The following is a 21110-nucleotide window of genomic DNA, read 5'->3' on the forward strand; positions in this document are numbered from 1 at the left end:
GCGAGCGGTGGGTGGGAGACTGAGAAGGGACACAGCAAGCCAGCAGGAGGCCAGGGAATGAGGAAGGGTGTGGGGGGGGCGAGTGGGGAGGGGGCGGGACCTGGGGCAGAGTGGGGGCGGAGCCTCGGAGGAGCAAAGGTGGACTGCGGGCTGGGCTGACGGCACCCCAATGTGTCCTGATATTTTAGTGTTGTGATCTGGTCACCCTATACCTGGTACTTTTACTGAAGTCCAAGGTTTTGCTATCCTTGCACCAGAGAGTCACCAAAATCAGGCTGTGCACCCATGACGCAACAAGCTTTGCCAAAGACTTGTTCTGTTCAGTCTCCATTGAAAACACAAAAAGCTCTCTGATGGTGTATTTGCAGCTCCATGGTCAGAAGACAATGGAAGGGTTAACACTGACTCACTGAGCTGCTGTGGTACATCAAGGGTGGTTGCTTCTGTTTTCAACAGAGTAGATTCAAGATTCTTGGGATTGAGAGGACAAAAGAAGTTGGCCCATGGGATTGTGCGATACTTTGTGGAGGACTACCAGTACCTGAATCAAGCAGGGCTACATCTACATTGCAAAGCAATAGGGTTTGAACCCTGGGTTAAGACTTGACCTGGGTTCAGACTCTGAAGCCCTGCAGGGTCCTGGACCCGAGCCCTGGGTTAGCACAGAGTGAGTGAGTGTGAGTGTGAGTGTGAGTGTGAGTGTGTGTGTGTGTGTGGATAGGCTTGAGTTTGAGCCTGAGCCCAGGCTTACATTGCAGTGCTGAAGGCAGATATACACAACTGCTGCAAAGCAGTAGAGTATATACTGCATTGGGCAATTATGGCCAAAAGGGAATTACTAGGGTTATAGGGTTCTCCCTTGTGGTCCTTTATTTTTGGAAATGCCTACCCCTTGTATGGCAAGTCACCTCCCCCCTCTTCCTCCAAATCTCACTCTTTCATCAATGATTTCACCCAGGTATTAGCTCCACTTTCAGTTTGACTTGTCAGTTGCTTTGTCATCTCTCTGAGTCTGATTTCAGTTGCAGGCTCTTTGAGGGAGAGCCCAGATGGCAGATCCTCAACTAGTGTCAACTGTCACAGATGCACTGACTTTAATGGAGCTGTGACAATTGATGCCAGCTGAGGATCTGACCCTATATGTTCTTCTACTTGTATACAGTGCACAGCACCTGGATGGCATTGACTACATAATAGTTTGATATAAAGTGCCAAGGATTTGTCATGTATCCCTTTCCTCTGAAGATTGTAATGTGGACTTTTTTCCATGCTGGGGAGCCAAATTCAGGAATACAGGCAAATAGACATCTACAAGCTCCCATTGAACTTGATAAGAATTTCATGTGCCTACTAGAGGGTAAACATTGGCTCTGAGCCTTTTAAAGTGTCATTTACAAATCTGTTAGACCAGTAGGGCATGTTTTCACATTTTATCTTCCTTCAAACACATGTGTAGTTTAGAAGAATGAAAATGCCGATGGAGAGGTTAAAGAAAACAGAAGTTTAGCTAGGATATCCGCATTTTGCATTCCTGAAACTCAAACATGACTGCTACAAAAATGAAAGTATGGACTGATGCCTTTGTACAGTGTGGACTATGCCATTTTGGTATTTAAAAATGAATTGAGGAGTTATTAATATTGAAAATGTGGCTACTGTGTATGCCCAGTAATTTTCTCATACCTTTTAAATGTGTACACTGGTATTAACATAATGACCACTCACCGCATACTAGGAATTGATAACCTCTCAGAGGCTATGAAGAGCTTAGATATTAGTCTTTTGAGTACATTATACCCATGATAAGAATTTAATAATTGATTAAACACATAACCTATTTCTTGTACACTGTATAGTATCATAATGCCATCTAGAGGTGGTATATCAAAGAGGCACCCGATTTATACATTCGCCAGCAGAGAAAGATTACAGTGATGGAGATCTAATGACCTGTATGCTGCAGATACTGGAAAAACACTGGCTAATAAAAGGGAACTAGCTCATGCCCCCCCCCCCCTATTTAGAAACCTATGCAAGGGGGCTAGTGGGGATAAACTGCAAAGCTGAACACGTGGCATTTTCAAGAACTGGCCTTCTAGTGGCGGTGGTTTGGTGGGGAGCATAAAGTGGACCAACCTGCCCCAGTCTGAGAATCTGCAGAGAGGGCACCCCCAGATCCACAGAGGCAAGATTTGTCCTGCTTGAACAGCTGCTCCTCTGGATAGCTTGCTGGCTGGCCTGGTAGCACAGCTCTACCAGAAACTGGGCTGAAATCAGCAGTCTCCATGCAGCCGGATTGACTCCCAGTTGGAGCCGGACATGGAAATCTCCATGCTGAGCAGGGAACAATGCCCCAGAGCATCCCCTCCCAACCCTGGGCTCAACCACAAAACCTTCCAGAAGAATGTCTCCTCAGAACACACATGGGGAGGTTTCTAGGGACTTTGGGGAGCCATGTCAAGGAGGCAGCACATACACACTTCCTGCAACCAGAGTTACCTCCACTCATGTAAGGAAAGGGGACCATCCAATCCACTTTGATTTTAGTAGGTTACTCCCTTGCACTACGTGAATTTCAACCAGGACACAGTCAAAAAGGACAGAGCACTCCCCAAAGGATCATCTCTCTTGATCCCCAGACCTCCCTCTAGTCACCCCACACCTGCAGTGCAATGCAATGCTTTACAAAATTGTATAAAGAACAGGATACTTGTGGCACCTTAGAGACTAACAAATTTATTTGAGCATAAGCTTTCGAGGGCTACAGCCCACTTCTTCAGATGCATAGAATGGAACATATATTAAGGAGATATATATACATACAGAACATGAAAAGGTGGAAGTAGCCATACCAACTCTAAGAGGCTAATTAATTAAGATGAGCTATAATCAGCAGGAGAAAAAAAAACTTTTGTAGTGATAATCAAGATGGTCCGTTTCAGACAGTTGACAAGAGGTGTGAGGATACTTAACATGGGGAAATAGATTCAATCTGTGTAATGACTCAGCCATTCCCAGTCTCTATTCAAGCCTAAGTTAATGGTATCTAGTTTGCATATTAATTCAAGTTCAGCAGTTTCTCGTTGGAGTCTGTTTTTGAAGCTTTTCTGTTGCAAAATTGCCACCTTTAAATCTGTTACTGAGTGAGCAGAGAGATTGAAGTGTTCTCCTACTGGTTTTTGAATGTTATGATTCCGGATGTCAGATTTGTGTCCATTTATTCTTTTGCATAGAGACTGTCTGGTTTGGCCAATGTACATGGCAGAGGGGCATTGCTGGCACATGATGGCATATATCACATTGGTAGATGTGCAGGTGAATGAGCCCTTGATGGCGTGGCTGATGTGATTAGGTCCTATGATGGTGTCAAATTGTATAGTTTGTCACTCAAAGCAATCAAACATGGCTGACAAAAGCTGAAAGAGCAACAGTTGGGAATCAATATAGGAAATCTCTTCCCCATATTCCCATGCATGTGAATCCCTCCTCACATTTTTTTTGTGCTGGAGGACAAAGAAGGGAAGGGGGTGAAGGGGGAGCGAAGGGGAGTAGGCATGAAGATGCTGTGGATGTAGTTACTGGTGGAGACAGGCAGCGGAGATGCTCAGTTGTGATTCTCAATCTAACAATCTCCTTTTCACTGTCAAAATGCTTCTTGTCCTGCTACAAGACTACAATAGCAGTCAATTAAACATGTGTATTGCCATTGCAAAGATACATATCAGAAAGAAACCATCTTCCCCTTAGGTAAAGCTTAAAAGTAGACAGTAAGCCAGCCTCAGCATTACGTCTTTGCACATGAAAGCATACAGCAAGCTCGCCTCTGCACTGCAAAATGACATATAAAGGCAAGTGGTAGATCAACCACAACACACCATCACTGCAAAACCACATTGAAAGGCACACAGTAAACCAGCCTCAGTATCAGCAAAAATATAAACTACTAATGTGATTATCCCTAGAGATTTGGTATCTGGTTTATATAGGAATCTAAAGGTTGGGCCTAAAGGGGCCCTCAGCAGGTCCCACAGCCCTCCATCCTCACATAATCCTCTTCCAAGCATTGTGGTAGCCCATTCCCCTGAAAGCACCCATTCTCCCACTTGCTTTCTTCTCTCGGTAGGAGGAGGACCTGCATTCTGCTAAATTCAGTTAGTATCTTTGGTGGACAACAGGTCTGTTCTTTCCATTATGTTTTTCTGCAGGTGTTTCCTCTCATTTCCTCAAAGGCCTAGAAAACAAACAAACAAACAAAAACCCAGGTCATCATGGTTCCAGCTCACACTACTAAGCACATGGAATAGGCTGAGCCAATCAGGGACCCAGCTGAATATCATGTGAGAAACCTCAATACATCCAGTAGGAAATCTGAAAGTGTACCAAGAAATTATCACTAACATCCACTTTGCAGGAAAATAAAGTTGACTGACTAAATCTGCCGACGTGAACAATTTTGCATGAAACCCTAGTTTCCAAAAAGGCTAATTTTGTCACAAATATTTTGCAAAGCTCTAATATGCTATTTCGCTTCATTTTGATACGAGTTAGCAAGTCTCTGGGTACTCTGTGCTTAGCAGGGAACAGTTCTGTTCTTTCAAGTAACTTGGATACATTACAAATTCTTGCATGACTTTTTTTTAAAGAAAGGAATTATAAGAATATTCGTGCCAGGACAGATAATGATCTCTTTAGTCTAGCAACCTGTCTGAGATCTGCAAATACCAGAGGCTTCAGAGAAGTGATAGTCCTAAGAATTTTTTATCTGTGCTAGTGTAACTGCAGATGCTATTATTTATATACATTCCTACTCTCCTTTGAAACTATACCGATAGAATAGATTATTTTTTTCTTAATTCTGGCCAGAGAGCATTTTCTCTCTAATGTTTTTTCAGAATAGTTTTGTGCATTTAATTTGCTCAGACTCAGGGCCAGATTTTCAAGTGCTCAGCACCCACAATTGGGATGAGGTTTTCAAAAGGCACTTCGTGCAGTGAGATTTTCTGAAAATCTGGCCACTTCTTTTGGTACCCTGAGCTCTCTCAAAAAATCTGGCCCTCAATTGTAGGTGATGAGTGTCCCTCAAAAATTCTGTAAATAAAACTCCAGCAAAACATTTTTTTGGGGGGTGGGGGCTCTTTATCAGAACACCAATGTATCAGATAGTTTCATAAGCAGGTTGCTTCTCAATTCACAAATCTGGACACACTCAGTCCTATAGTTCAGAATAATAAAAAAGTTTATTTAATTTTAATTTTCTTGTGGGGTAGCAGGCTGCAGTGTTCAGATTTTGTAATTTAGCTTTTTGTCATTTAGTGCTAAATTTCCCAACATGAGTCTGCTCCATGAGCTGATCTTACAAACCAATAAGCAAAAGTGACCCCAAAAAATGTATCTCTGTGACTGATAGAAATGGCACCTTAACAGGGCAGAAAATAGAAAGAAAAGCAGCTGTCCACTGCAATGAGAGAAAACAACTTGTGCATGATATCCCTTGAAGGACAAATTCTATCATGCCACATTGAATTGATAAGGAATGACAACAACCCCCTAAACAAAGGTAGTGTCATAGTACCGAATAAAGCATGAATGAAAGGATGTAATAACATGAATGGCAGTGAAATATTTCCAGCAAAACCCCAAATGAGGAAGATATCAGTGAAATCACTTGACAATGAATAGAATTGGACTTCAGACGTGAACCCTCTTCATGGCAAAAATGAAGAGCGATCATTCGGAAAAAAAATCACAATGACATTACCCTTTAAAATGCTGCAACAAGGGAGTTATAGAGAGAGTATTGTAAGGTGGTGTCGCCAGACAAGGAGCTTGAGAGATGAATGACAATTTTCCATTGACAGTCCCAAGCAGTTTTTCCATCTAATCACTTATTCTTTCTAACTCATCTTTTTTCTCATCTCATTCAGACGACATGTCATTCCAAGAGAATTAAGCACTGGGACCCAATTAAAAAGAATCCACAGAAATTTTTGCTTCTTTGTCCCTAAAGCTTTATTGGGAATAAATTATGATCTGATGAAAGGCACGAAGGCACCTTCATTCTAGCACAGGAGGGCACTGTTGCACAATGCTGATTAAATGCACAGTAACTCTTAGTTCTTAGGCCTGGTCCACACTAACCCCCCACTTCGAACTAAGATACGCAACTTCAGCTACGTTAATAACGTAGCTGAAGTCGAAGTACCTGAGTTCGAACTTACCGCGGGTCCAGACGCGGCAGGCAGGCTCCCCCGTCGACTCCGCGTACTCCTCTCGCGGAGCAGGAGTACCGGCGTCGACGGCGAGCACTTCCGGGATCGATCCGGGATCGATTTATCACGTCTAGACAAGACGCGATAAATCGATCCCAGAAGATCGATTGCTTACCGCCGGACCCGGAGGTAAGTATGGACGTACCCTTAGAGTGCCAGAGAATAGGAAACACAAGACTCCCTGGACCTCAGTATTATTCAATACTCTTGATGAAGAGTGTTTTGATAAGATTTTGTGCATCTACGACTAAACTCCTTTAGACTAGCTCCACTGAGCTAAAGAGGCCATACACTCAGCAGCGGAGCACATGGGTAATTCCCCACAGAGCTGCCATATGGCTCTATCACCCCGACACAGGTAGCCCTTCCCAGCAGAGGGGATGTAACAGGGGAAATCCTGGGGAATGGAGGCATGGCTTGAATGCCACTATTCCCAGATGCCGCAACAATCCAATGGGACAACAGGCAATCAGGCACACATTAGAGCAACTCTGGGGCTGCTCTAATCTGACCCAGGGTTTTAAAGTGGCCCCAAGATGGGGCAGCGTAACAGTGGCATAAGGCCCCTCAACCCCTTGGGCTCTTCATCGTGTTCCTGCTTTTCTGTATGCCATGATGCTTAATGATCTTTAGCAGAAGGCCATGTTGTTGTAGCCATGTCAGTTCCAGGATATTAGAGGTGGATCAGGTAATATCTTTTACTGGACCAATTTCTGTTGGAGAGATAGACAGACACAAGCTTTGAACGTCCTCTCCTATTTTGATCTCTCAATCACAGGATACCCCAAATTTTCTTTGAGAAACATTAACAAGTTCCATCAACAGTGGACTCAAAATCTCTCGCCTGGTCCATCTTACTCTTAGAAGTATACTGTACACCAGCTTGTGTATTTCAGGTTACCTGTCCCCAAGAATGTTTGTCTAGTGAGAATTCATTGACCAATCTGGCAAACCTAAATCCTGTATTATTTTGGGTAGAATTTATGATGCTACAAACTACTGCATTTCTTCTGGTATTATGAAATATCAGGCAAGTCATCCAGCACTATTAAACATTAAAATCTTTATCCAATTTGCTAATTAAACCTCATGTATTATTTAAGATACATAAATATACTTATGTAAATACCTGCAATACCTCGACTGTGGAAATGTAAAATGAATTTAGGCCCAGATCCACAAAAATTCTTAGTTTTAGGCTCCACAAAACTCCAACTCAGCTGACCTAATCCCACAAGTGCCTAAACTCACTTAATGCCTAAATTTTCAGGGTAAAAATTCCCCAAGGTGCCTAAATGTCTGCCTCTGAATAGATGCAATGCTCCAGCTATCCTCTGGATAGGCTGCATCACTCTAGGCCAGTGGTTTTCAACCTCTCATTTGCAGACACCTAAAAAATTTCGAATGGAGATGCAGACCCCTTTGGAAATCTTAGACATAGTCTGCAGACCCACAGGGTTGAGAAACACTGCTGTAGGCACCTATCTTCCACCTAAGCCCCAGGGTGACCCACAAACCTAGGGAAGATAAGCACTCCTCTGCAACTCCTGATCTGCTGGGCTAAAAGTTATACAGTGGGCATCTTCTCCTCTAGCCATTGTGTGTGGAGTGAGGCAGGTGCCTAACTCATTCTCAAAAACATAGGTATATAAGCTTCCGGACTCCAGGCGAGGGTTCCTGGTTGTGGATTGCAAGCAGAGATAGGTGCCTCCCTGCAGCCTGTGTTAAGTGCCTACCTCCATGAGAGGAGTGGGACTTACGACACACCCATCTCACCAGCATCTCCCACTGGATAGCTTAACATGCTGGCTTAAAAAAAAAAAAAAATCACATTCTAAGGTGCCTATCTCTCCCCCTTCATTATATAGGAGCCTAGGCACCTAACTCAGGCTTTGTGAGTAGCATTGTTGTTCCTGTGACTTCCTAGGTGTCTAAAAGGCACTCGTCGTGATGCTCAGTATTGCGTCTCCTAAGTCTCTTTGTGGACTCTTAGTATCATTTCATTTGTTTTCTTGACAAAACTGAAGAAAATATAAAGAAGATAGGAAACGCCTGCAGTTTTTTCAGGCTTGGGCCTGATGAAATCTGATGTGCTAAACACTTTCTTGAAATAACTGCATGCATTGTACTAATGTTAGCTAATCTATCCTCCCCGATTCCATAGCTTTCTGGACAGGAAGTCTAAGGGTTCATCTCCAGTGAAAGGGCTATAATTATTTCTAGTCTTTTTTCTAACCTTGTTTCATATTCACATATTGTCAGAGCAATTCAACCCTCTGCTGTGAATATCCATGGGCTTACGTCAAGGGAAGAGCTCATATTAATTATTTCCTGTTCTAACAGCATCCTATGATATTCCTTTTTGTTCTCATTCCAATAAGGTAAAATTCTAAGATTTCAGTGAGCCCTTTATCACTTGGACTCTTGACACCTGTGAGGATGTGCCACCTCAGCTATGAAAAGAGAAAGGAGCTAGATACTTACTAGCTAGGAGAAGTGAACAAATTGCAACCCTGTAGTAATCAGAAGGCACATTTTACTAGCCTAATATTGCAAGGAGCTGTCTCAGATTTAAAGGGCCAGCAACCAGTGTAAACCCAAATGAGGAGCTCAGTGATGATGAAGCACTCAAAACGGAGGTCATTTGTAGGTGAAAGGGGCAAAATTCCAATCTTTTGAGGGCTAGAGATCCAATATCCTGTTATGTGAGCTAGTTATATTTTTCTTTGACATCACATAGAATTACTATCCAGATCCTTTGTGGATATCATTGATGTCTTTTACTTGAGGCTTACCACCATAGCATCAGACTTTTTTTTACAACAGTTTTGTCCAATATGAATTAGAGTAGTGTTTTGTCAACAGTCCTCTCATGTGATTATTTCTTTCTAGTACAGGTAGCAGTTGCAGTACAGGTAGTTTCAGTACCATTCAAGCAGAGGTACTGATTCCCACTGTCATTTTAACAAGTGTCCCTAACATCTTCACTGCAGAGTCTACAGAAAAAAAGTTATGGTAGATCTTCACCCAAGTCTATCCCAGGGCCAGCAACATCTTTAGATGTATATACACTTATATCCTCCTATTAGAATATTACATAGTGCTATTTATCACATCCCAGCTAATACAATTTTGCTTCTTCACCATACAACATTTACACATAGACATATATTCCTTTGATAGTCCCTATCATGTGTAGCAATACTATGTTTATTGAATAGCTGTTAGTCTCAAGTATTATAATGCACATTACAAAGGTGTCGCTCACACTAGTATCTTAACTGTAGAATATTCCCTTTGTTTATTCTCTGAGTGTTGTCTCTTGTACGATATCACATCTTGAAGAAAGGCTGAGAACTAGGTTACTACTTGTTCTCTTGGCATAGAATCATAGAATATCAGGGTTGGAAGGGACCTCAGGAGGTCATCTAGTCCAACCCCCTGCTCAAAGCAGGACCAATCCCCAGACAATTTTTTACCCCATAAGAACATAAGAACATAAGAACGGCCGTACCGGGTCAGACCAAAGGTCCATCTAGCCCAGTATCCTGTCTACCGACAGTGGCCAATGCCAGGTGCCCCAGAGGGAGTGTACCAACAGGCAATGATCAAGTGATCTCTCTCCTGCCATCCATCTCCATCCTCTGACAAACAGAGGCTAGGGACACCATTCCTTACCCATCCTGGCTAATAGCCATTAATGGACTTAACCACCATGAATTTATCCAGTTCTCTTTTAAACCCTGTTATAGTCCTAGCCTTCACAACCTCCTCAGGTAAGGAGTTCCACAAGTTGACTGTGAGCTGCGTGAAGAAGAACTTCCTTGTATTTGTTTTAAACCTGCTGCCTATTAATTTCATTTGGTGACCCCTAGTTCTTGTATTATGGGAATAAGTAAATAACTTTTCCTTATCCACTTTCTCCACATCACTCATGATTTTATTTACCTCTATCATATCCCCCTTAGTCTCCTCTTTTCCAAGCTGAAAAGTCCTAGCCTCTTTAATCTCTCCTCATATGGGACCCGTTCCAAACCCCTAATCATTTTAGTTGCCCTTTTCTGAACCTTTTCTAGTGCCAGTATATCTTTTTTTAGATGAGGAGACCACATCTGTACGCAGTATTCGAGATGTGGGCGTACCATCGATTTATATAAGGGCAATAATATATTCTCAGTCTTATTCTCTATCCCCTTTTTAATGATCCCTAACATCCTGTTTGCTTTTTTGACCGCCTCTGCACACTGCGCGGACATCTTCAGAGAACTATCCATGATGACTCCAAGATCTTTTTCCTGACTTGTTGTAGCTAAATTAGCCCCCATCGTATTGTGTGTATAGTTGGGGTTATTTTTTCCAACGTGCATTACTTTACATTTATCCACATTAAATTTCATTTGCCATTTTGTTGCCCAATCACTTAGTTTTGTGAGATCTTTTTGAAGTTCATCACAGTCTGCTTTGGTCTTAACTATCTTGAGCAGTTTAGTATCATCTGCAAACTTTGCCACCTCACTGTTTACCCCTTTCTCCAGATCATTTATAAATAAGTTGAATAGGATTGGTCCGAGGACTGACCCTTGGGGAACACCACTAGTTACCCCTCTCCATTCTGAGAATTTACCATTAATTCCTACCCTTTGTTCCCGGTCTTTTAACCAGTTCTCAATCCATGAAAGGACCTTCCCTTTTATCCCATGACAACTTAATTTACGTAAGAGCCTTTGGTGAGGGACCTTGTCAAAGGCTTTCTGGAAATCTAAGTACACTATGTCCACTGGATCCCCCTTGTCCACATGTTTGTTGACCCCTTCAAAGAACTCTAATAGATTAGTAAGACACGATTTCCCTTTAGAGAAACTATGTTGACTTTTGCCCAACAATTTATGTTCTTCTATGTGTCTGACAATTTTATTCTTTAATATTGTTTCGACTAATTTGCCCGGTACCGACGTTAGACTTACCGGTCTGTAATTGCTGGGATCACCTCTAGAGCCCTTTTTAAATATTGGCGTTACATTAGCTAACTTCCAGTCATTGGGTACAGAAGCCGATTTAAAGGACAGGTTACAAACCTTAGTTAATAGTTCCGCAACTTCACATTTGAGTTCTTTCAGAACTCTTGGGTGAATGCCATCTGGTCCCGGTGACTTGTTAATGTTAAGTTTATCAATTAATTCCAAAACCTCCTCTAGTGACACTTCAATCTGTGACAGTTCCTCAGATTTGTCACCTACAAAAGCCAGCTCAGGTTTGGGAATCTCCCTAACATCCTCAGCCGTGAAGACTGAAGCAAAGAATCCATTTAGTTTCTCCGCAATGACTTTATCGTCTTTAAGCGCTCCTTTTGTATCTTGATCATCAAGGGGCCCCACTGGTTGTTTAGCAGGCTTCCTGCTTCTGATATACTTAAAAACATTTTGTTATTACCTTTGGAGTTTTGGGCTAGCCGTTCTTCAAACTCCTCTTTGGCTTTTCTTATTACATTCTTGCACTTAATTTGGCAGCGTTTATGCTCCTTTCTATTTGCCTCACTAGGATTTGACTTCCACTTTTTAAAGGAAGTCTTTTTATCTCTCACTGCTTCTTTTACATGGTGGCTCTTTTTTAGTTCTTTTACTGTGTTTCTTAATTTGGGGTATACATTGAAGTTGGGCCTCTATTATGGTGTCTTTAAAAAGCGCCCATGCAGCTTGCAGGGATTTCACTTTAGTCACTGTACTTTTAAACTTCTGTTTAACTAACCCCCTCATTTTTGCATAGTTCCCCCTTTTGAAATTAAATGCCACAGTGTTGGGCTGTTGAGATATTCTTCCCATCACAGGGATGTTGAATGCTATTGTATTATGGTCACTATTTCCAAGCGGTCCTGTTATAGTTACCTCTTGGACCAGCTCCTGCACTCCACTCAGGACTAAATCTAGAGTTGCCTCTCCCCTTGTGGGTTCCCGTACCAGCTGCTCCATGAAGCAGTCATTTAAAGTATGAAGAAATTTTATCTCTGAATTTCATCCTGAAGTGAAATGTTCCCAGTCAATATGGGGATAATTGAAATCCCCCACTATTATTGGGTTCTTAATTTTGATAGCCTCTCTAATTTCCCTAAATGGCCCCCTCAGGGATTGAGCTCACAACCCTTGGTTTAGCAGGCCAATGCTCAAACCACTGAGCTATCCCTCCCCCATGCTCGTTTGCTGGCGATCACTTCTTATAGGAAGGCTGTGTGTCCTATCATTGTAAAGTGTTCTGGTTACATATTGTAGCTATATCTCAACTGGATCATATTTTAGGGAATGTCATCTACTCTTATGGTTGCTAGCTCTTCACTGGGATCTCATTATCCATAATGTCACCTTTAAAAAAAGGTCAACAACAAATCAAAACAACATTCAGGTAGATCGATGCCATAAATGAACCTTGAAAAAAAAAATGCACCCTCATACTAGGAGGAAGGACACTCAGCAGAATTTTTAGGTAATAAAAGTCACCTAAGCCCTGAGAGTGACATTTTTAATTGATTATTTGAAACCGAAGCTTGCAGCTTTATTTAGTCTTAGCTGTACCCTCTGAGCTTTGTCAACTGGCACTGAGTATGCTTTAACTACATTTTAAGGTCGTTCCTGGACAAAGGCTACCAAATCTAGTGATTACTACTACTATGAATAGGCCCATGGAAATCAGTAGTAAACAATATGCTCGGCATCTATCTGAAAGACAGAAGATGGTTGAATATGACATACTACAATGAAGACTAATCATCAGAAACAAAATTTCTGAGTATAATAAAACAATCTGTGCTTCTAAATTGAATTTCATCTGAATTGCCATCCCCAAAAGCAACTTTGTTTATTATTATTTTTAAACTAATTGAGTGTCAGGATCCCAACCAGGGCAATTGGGGTCAAGGGTCAGAGCAGGTGCAAACCTCAGGCTGGCAGTAGCTGAGGAGTTCATTGTCAGGATCAATACCAAGGGTCAGAGTCAAAGTCAGGAGGCAAAGTCCAAATCACGCTGAGGTCAAACCCAGGAATTCAGGAGCAGATACGGTCATGGCAGCTACAGGAAATCCACACTGTTGCCTGGACACTTTATGGAATGCCCCTTGGGTATATATAGCGTAGGGAGCCAATCAGGAGCCATTCAGCTGCTGTCTGTCAAACCCTTGAGATGGAACTTCCCATGGTCTGTGTCCAAGCAGCTCATGGGAAGTGGAGCACAAGTTGCTACAGCTGCTACTGGGCAGCAGCCTAGAGATACTAGTTGCCTGGTGGCTCTGCAGGCCTGGATTCTAGACCCGCAGAACCTTATGTTGAGTTTGATGCTGCCTACTGAATTTGTTAATGCCAAATCCCTGATTTACATCTGGAGACACTGTATGGTAAGTTCTTTTATTTACTAGTAGTATTTTTGCAAGAGCTGTTTGTGTTATTATACAATAGATGAGGAATGTGGTTTCATCCCTAGATAGTGGAATTAGAACATCAGCATAATCCTTCTCTAATGTTTTCTTTGCTACTTTGTCTGCACATTTCTAAATATATCTGTGTGACTAGGGGCCCAACCAAGATCAACAACAGCTCCAGGCAATTTAAACTATTCACTGTAATGTATGATTTTAGGGCATCTCTCTTGTCTATTTATTTGGATTGCTAGCAGAGACCCGATAATATTCTATAGGATTTTATCTGCTTATGTATAACTGCATCATGGGTAAATATTCACTAGCATTTAAGGCTAGTATAATGACAAACAGTTCAGCTATACACACACATGTGATCACCCAGATCATGCAGTGTTCACACTGGTGAACACTTACGTAAGTAATTCCATTGATTTCAGTGGGACCACTTGCATGAGTAAGTGCTCAAGCATGAGCAGAGGATGTACAATTTGACCTTCCTGAACCTGCACAATTCAACTCAATGGGAGTTTTGCCATTGACTTCATGGTAACAAAAATGGACCCCTATTCTGGGGTGAAAGTGAGCCGGTACGGGCCAGTACTGAGTACCGGTAAGAACCTGCACTGGCCCATACCCAGCCCACATTAAAGCGCTGCTTTAATGGTCCGTACCAGCAGAGCCGCCGACAGGGGAGGCAAAAGGGGCAGGGACATTAAAGCACTGCCACGGCAGCGCTTTAAGGATGGTCCTTTGCCACGGCAGCGCTTTAATGTTAACGTTAAAGCGCTGCCACGGCAAAGGACCCTGCAGCACTTTAACGTCTCTGCCCCTTCCCCCCCCCCCCCCCGGCCGCTGATGGAGGGGGGGCAAAGGGAGCAGCTGCCCTGGGGCCCGCGATTTAAAAGGGCCCGGGGCTCTGGATGCCAGTGACGCTACCGCAGCAGCAGCGTCTGGAGCTCCGGGCCCTTTAAATCAACATGGGAGCCCTAGGCGGCACGGGCCAGGTGGCCTGGAAGGGCTGGCTGGGGGATGCTGACCCCCAGCCCCACCCCTTCTGCCCCGGGCCCCGCCCCTTCCGGGGGCCAGAGTCAGCCTCCCCCCCCCCCCCCCCCGTACCGGTAAGTGTCCTCAGTTACTATATATATATATATAAAAATAAGTTAGATTTCCAAAACTCTGGGCCCCGTTCACATTAATTAAACAACTATTTTTGTTATGTTTTTTATGGTTTAAAGTTACATATATTAATGTGTATATCACACACACCAGCTATAATCTAAAGACACAATAGACTACCATTACAACTGTGACACTGCACTCACCTTTTGTGACTAAGTGCCTCCTATTGGCTGGTGTGATACTTTAATTTTCTTTTTCTCCTAGGATCCTCTATAGGTTGTTGACTTCATCAGGTGGGTCTTCTTTGGCTCAGCCCTCCAGCTAAGTCATGCAGTCAACAATGGCCGAATGAACTCTTCCAGGGTAATCCAACAGGGCCTATCACTGTGCCCTGTTAGTGTCTTTAGCCCATCTCTGGGCTCAGGTCTCAGACCCTTCTGGGCTAGCTTTAAGTCCATCCCTGCTCTGTTATAGAGCTCTGCCCCCAGGGCTTTCTCACAGAAGACAAAGAGTCCTAACTTGTTGCTGCCCCAGCTCTTGAACCCGGTCAACTCTTAAATTCAGTCCCCTTTCAGGGTAGCAAAATTCAATAAATGGTTGGCCCTCTTCAGGGTCTTCAGCCCCATCTCTGGGCCTGTTGAGACTCCAGGCCTTTTCTTGGGCTTTTAGTAAAGAGTCTTATCCCCTTCTCAGGGCTTAGGCCACTTCCCCTGTGGCCAGTTAGGGGACCCAGGCCCACCCACTACTCCAGGTAACAACCCAGGGACCCCACAAATAGCAGTCATGTGCTGCTTCATTTAACTCCTTCAATTAGCTGCTACTGTTTTCCCTGGGCTTCTTCCTTTTCACCCAGTCCCTTAGGGTTACAATTTCCAGGTCTGCTCTCTCCTTGCAGAAAGCAAAATGCAGCCAGAACTCAACTTCTAGTTATCTCTTAGGGCCAAGAGCAAAGCACCCTTCCTTGTCACTCAGATTCCACTCAGAAACTGCCGAGTTAAGCCCCTACAGCTCCTTTTAACTGAGTCTGCGGGATTCTGATTGGCTGTTTCTTATGAGGCCTCTCTAGGAAGGCCTGGAGGACCCACCTTTGCTGCTGTTCTCCTGGGGTGGGGTGTAGTAGGTCCACAAGGCCTCCAGCAGGGGGCCTCAAAGGGCCAGATACATCCTGTTACAACAACAAACAAAACTCTAACAGAATCTACTGTTTTTCCTCCTTTCACTCAAGAATTTAAAATTATTGTCACATGCTTTTTGGAGTTTGTTCTATGTGGTCATTGCTACATCAGTGACTCAATAGTATACAATAAAATCATACTTATTTATATCCAACTATTAGGTAACTTTTCATTACTTTAAAGAAAGTGATGCTAAGGGGATGGGTATCTTATCAGTGTCCCATTTCTGAGTACAATCTGAGAATGGGCTCCAGATACTGTAATATTTTTAGTGAAGACTTCTATAGGATTAACAATTAGCTCCATGCTGATGGAACTTTTACAGTTATATTTGAATAACTCCCACTTCAGTTACTTAAAATGACACCTTTACTTTTTTATCAATTACTGCTAATGTATGCAGAAAAAATCCTTTAGGGAAATGATCAATTGCTAATGGATCTTTTGATAAGACTCTCCAGGGTCACTTGTGAGCTAGGTCTGCTTAATACAATTCTACATCAATAAGATATAAATGGACATTAATTAAATTCATTCCTGATACCTGAGCTGAGCCTATCACTAAATTGAAGTAATTAATCAGATCCTCCAAACATTTACCATTATGGTCTAATTTTCAGCCATCACAGATTGGACTAAAACCATTAAACTCTGCACATATGACAAAATAGCTGTGAAATCATTTATGACTTCCCACAGTTTTTCTGATTGTAAGCACAGACAGAGATAACACTGCACTGCATTCAGATTTACCAGTTATAGTTTAATTTCAAAATCGGTTACACCAGGCTGTATTCACTTGCAAGTTGGAGCTCCTTATAACACATTTTGACCTGATTGACTATTGCCCTGCACCTTATGCAGTCATTACAACAATGCCAGGTAGGTATTAAATGCTATCAGATCAGAAAGGTAACATTTTATATACACTTTGTATTGGTGTACGTGAAATGGAGAATCAAGCCCTCTGTCTCTAATAAAGAAGCATGCATGGTGTCTTAATTATATCATTCCATTTTCCCTGATAACTTTAGAGCCTGGAATTTTAAAATCTAAGCTTAGTTTTAACTATGTTTCTTGAACACTAATTACTTTAGGGTTTCATATTCTCATATACAGTGTATGAAAATGTGTGTGGGTGTGTGTATTTACCATTTGAGATTAAATTAAGAACACTGATTAAATACAACCATTCTAAAGTGTACTTGATGTAAGAAGCTTGTGTTAATTGTCACTGGAGAAGCAATTTAACACTAAGTGCATAGATGGCAAGTTATATGGGCCAGTGATGCCAGTGCTCCACCAATATTCAGGAACGTGGGCCCGGCTCCACCAATGTTTAGGCTTATATTTTCAGAGCCATCCCGTCCATAGGGTGGACCAGGGCAACCGCCCTGGGACCCATGCTTTGGGAGGCCACGTGCGTCAGGGGGACGCGGGGTCAGGGTGGCCTGGGGAGTTAGCGGGGGCCCTGCCACTGCCAGCAGCAAGCAACCTGGCCCCAGCCCACCGTGCCCCACTCTGTTCCCCCCCTTTCCACCCGTTCCCCCAACCCCCCACCCCACCTCTTCCCGCCCCTGCTCCGCCCCCACCCTGATTCTTCTCACCCCTGCTCTGCCCCCACCCTGCCCCCAAGCCTCCGTCCCGACCCTGCCTCTTTCAGGCTTCCACCACCTCCCCCGAGTGACGCTGGGAGCTGGTGGGGTGGAGCAGAGCGGGGCAGGCTGGGGCCAGGTCGCTTGCTGCTGCCGGCACCAAGCCCCCCACTAACCTCCCAGGCCGCCCTGGACCCCGCGTCCCCCTGAAGCGCAGGGCCCCCCAAAGCATGGGGCACGGGGTGGTTGCCCCGGTCCATCCTATGGACGGGATGGCTCTGCTTGAACCCGTTCTGGGCATCACCAAAAATTATACAAACCTTGTACCCATGACTAAATGGTTTTCTGCAGCTTTAGAGATAATTTTTAAGCTTTTCATTTTTTCGAGTGTCAGAGAGAACAGCCATAAACTGGCTATTATAAACCAGCATGAGTTTCCACTATGTTTGCAATATTTATCAGGATACTTCTCCATGACTGCTGCTTCCCTTATGGGCCCATGTTTTATGGTTCATGTCACTTAGTGTGCCAGAATTTTATTGCACCATCCTACTGTTACTGGTCCAGACCATCCTTTCCTGCAGCAAATCCTATGGGATGCATCTGAGAGGGAGGCAATCTGCATGAGGATACCCTCTACATGATCACATCAGGGAGCAGAGTTTGCTCTAGCATGAAGTCAAGCTTTTCCCCCAAACCTGGCTGATGCCCAGATAATCGCAGGCGGCCAGGAGACAGTACACACAAGCACAGTGCCTCTGCAATACCTCTGGCCCCTTGCCATCCTCTCCCTCACACACCCATCCTTATAGCAGTGCGTCTGCATTTTAGCCACACTATCCAGGGCTGCCTCCCAGAAGTCCTGGGAGGAGAGCGGGGCAGCTACTGCAAAAATTATACAAACCCAGGCTATATTTATCCTTTTTTTGTTGGTTTAAATAACAGTCCCAGAAAATACTCAGATAAAATCTGCTACTCCCAACCCAGGAATGAGCGCACGAACAAAGGAGTGAAACCCCCCTTGTCTCCTGCACATGGCCTTTACTGTAAAACCGACAGGCATTCGTTATCAAGGGCAGTGGTTTCCCTCATTCCTCCCATTAGGCCCCATAAATAAAACACATATGTATTATATGAATATTTACTCTGGCATTCTGTTGCCCAACACATCCCTTGAAAGGATGTCTGGATGCCTGGAGTCCATGGGATCACTTGCAAGTTTCACAGCTAACATATTTGGGGTTACGTATTGTGGGGCCATTTTAAATAATACCCATGCCCTAGGAGACTTAAATGTTTCCCATTGGAGGTGCCAGGACCGCCTAGTGGGTAACTCCTGGCGCTGGATTGAATGGGTGGCCTGGTGCCATCGAGTCGTGGGTAATACCCTTACCCTCTATTTAGAGACCCCTGGCTTGTATTTTATCTGTGGCCACAGTGTCTACAAAGCTCTCTCTCCAGGTTGGCAAGGTCGGTGTGGGGTGGCCTGGGTGTTACCAGATGTCCAAGTAAACGACACATTGGATTCCAGCCAGATCCTCAACCTGGGCAGCTATTCCCATAAGTTTTTCACCCCCCCCCCCCTATAAGGACTCGAGCGAAACGCGCCAACAATCCCTTAATAGTCAGACAAACGGGGTTTCACTCCTTTGTTCGTGCGCTCATTCCTGGGTTGGGAGTAGCAGAGTTGAAAAGGGCGGTAGTAAATATTTCTGCTGAGCTTGAAAAGGCAGCTAATGCCTCTTTAGACGCTTTCCAGAAGTTACAACGAGAAATCGATGAAATAGCAGAAATAACGCTGCAAAATAGGCGTGTGTTAGATGCCATGAATGCTGAATTAGGGGGGGCTTGTGCTCGCATCGGGGAAAAATGTTGTTTCTATGTTAATCATTCCGGCTTAATTGAGCAGGATTTACAAGCCATTAAGAATGCTGCTGTTGTTTTCCATGCTGTGTCTCTTGATCACACCTTTAGTTTTGAGGACCTCCTCCCAGACCTTGGGTCATGGTTCACGGGGCTCTTCCGAAAAATTGTCAAGTGGATTATTTTCCTTCTTTTCTTTCTATGTGTTATTTGGGTAATGCTTCAATGTGCAAGATGTTTGTGTAGTGCTGTTACTAAGGGCTCTGCCGCCCGTGAGAAAACCCAGTATCTGTCCCTCCAGCTTGATCGCAAATTGCGTAACGGGCCTGACAATTTTTGAGCTTGTCAGGCCCAAAGGGGGGACTGTGACAGTCAGCAGCAACCACCTCCCCCCCCAATAGCTAGCAGCCTTTATGTCAACCAGTGGCCATTAGGGGGAAGCAGATACCTCACTACACAGTAGCCTGAACTTTTGAACTGTTTTCTCTCCTCTGCCTTGAGGCAGAGGGAACTAGCCCCAAGCCGGTTTTCACTGACCAGATAGCAGAAGCACGGGGCTGGCAACCACCAATCAAGTGTTAACACGGCAAGGGCCTTTGTCTGAATGTGTATAAAGGATCTGTAAAATGTGTGTAAGACAGAGTTTTTGTACCAAGGTGCAAAGCTCTCCTTTCTTCTGCAGAATAAAGCAACCTTTTCCTTATCCCTGTCTGGCTGTTATTGGCTCTCAGCTAGGCGGACCCGACATTTTGGTAACAGCGCCAAAAGGGGAGATGTTTTGCATCCCACCAATCCAGTGGCTACTGACACCTCCCTGTGGCCAGACAACTCTCCACCCCCTTCTCCACCCCACCCAGTGCAGACCCCAGCCCACACAGAGGCCAAATTCGCATACAAACTCATGCAAAATAAATGGCTGAAAAATATTCACTCATTTTCATGAAAATGTTTCGCTACTTTTGCACATCTACACTTTAGAATCAGACTAGATGGTGAAGTGGTTTATGGGGAATGGTATAACAGGCCAAAAGCAGGAATTAGAGCAAAAAATAAGCTGCATTTTGATTCCTAGTTGATGTCTGCTAGGAAATTCAAACAGACACTTATTCTGAATGATACACAAGAACGAAAGGGGAGAGACATTTAGAAGTTCAAACCCACAATAACTAATAAAAAAAGGTATTCAGTTTTATCAGCCTTGCATAAGTTATGTGTACACTGGGAGCTGGGGGGGGGGGGGATTCCCAGCTTGTGTAGATGTACCCATGCTCTCTCTGCTCAAATTTGCATGCTAAAAATAGCAGTGTGGCCAGGGTAGCACAGGCAGCATCTCGGGCTAACTTTCCAAGTACATACATGGGGGTCCAGGCAGGTACTTGCATGGAGTGACTAGCCTGAGCCACCACCCAGGCTACCCCAGCTGCATGCTACTGTTAGTGCGCTAGCTTGAGCAGAGTGAGTCTGGGTATATCTATGCGAGCTGGGAGTCGCATCCCCAGCTCCAGTCTAGACATAGCCATACAGTCACATCTGTTTCAGTGGAAGGTCTCCACGTACATTGTTAATCCATTGCCAAAGTGCCAACGTCTATTGATAAAGGGCTAATACAATTTAACCCAATTGCTAAATATGTTCCTGGGGGAAAAACTGGTAGTAACAGACACTCTGTCATGGAGCCCAGTATCGC

The sequence above is a fragment of the Emys orbicularis genome, chromosome 2 (assembly GCF_028017835.1).
Source record: "Emys orbicularis isolate rEmyOrb1 chromosome 2, rEmyOrb1.hap1, whole genome shotgun sequence".
NCBI lineage: Eukaryota > Metazoa > Chordata > Testudines > Emydidae > Emys > Emys orbicularis.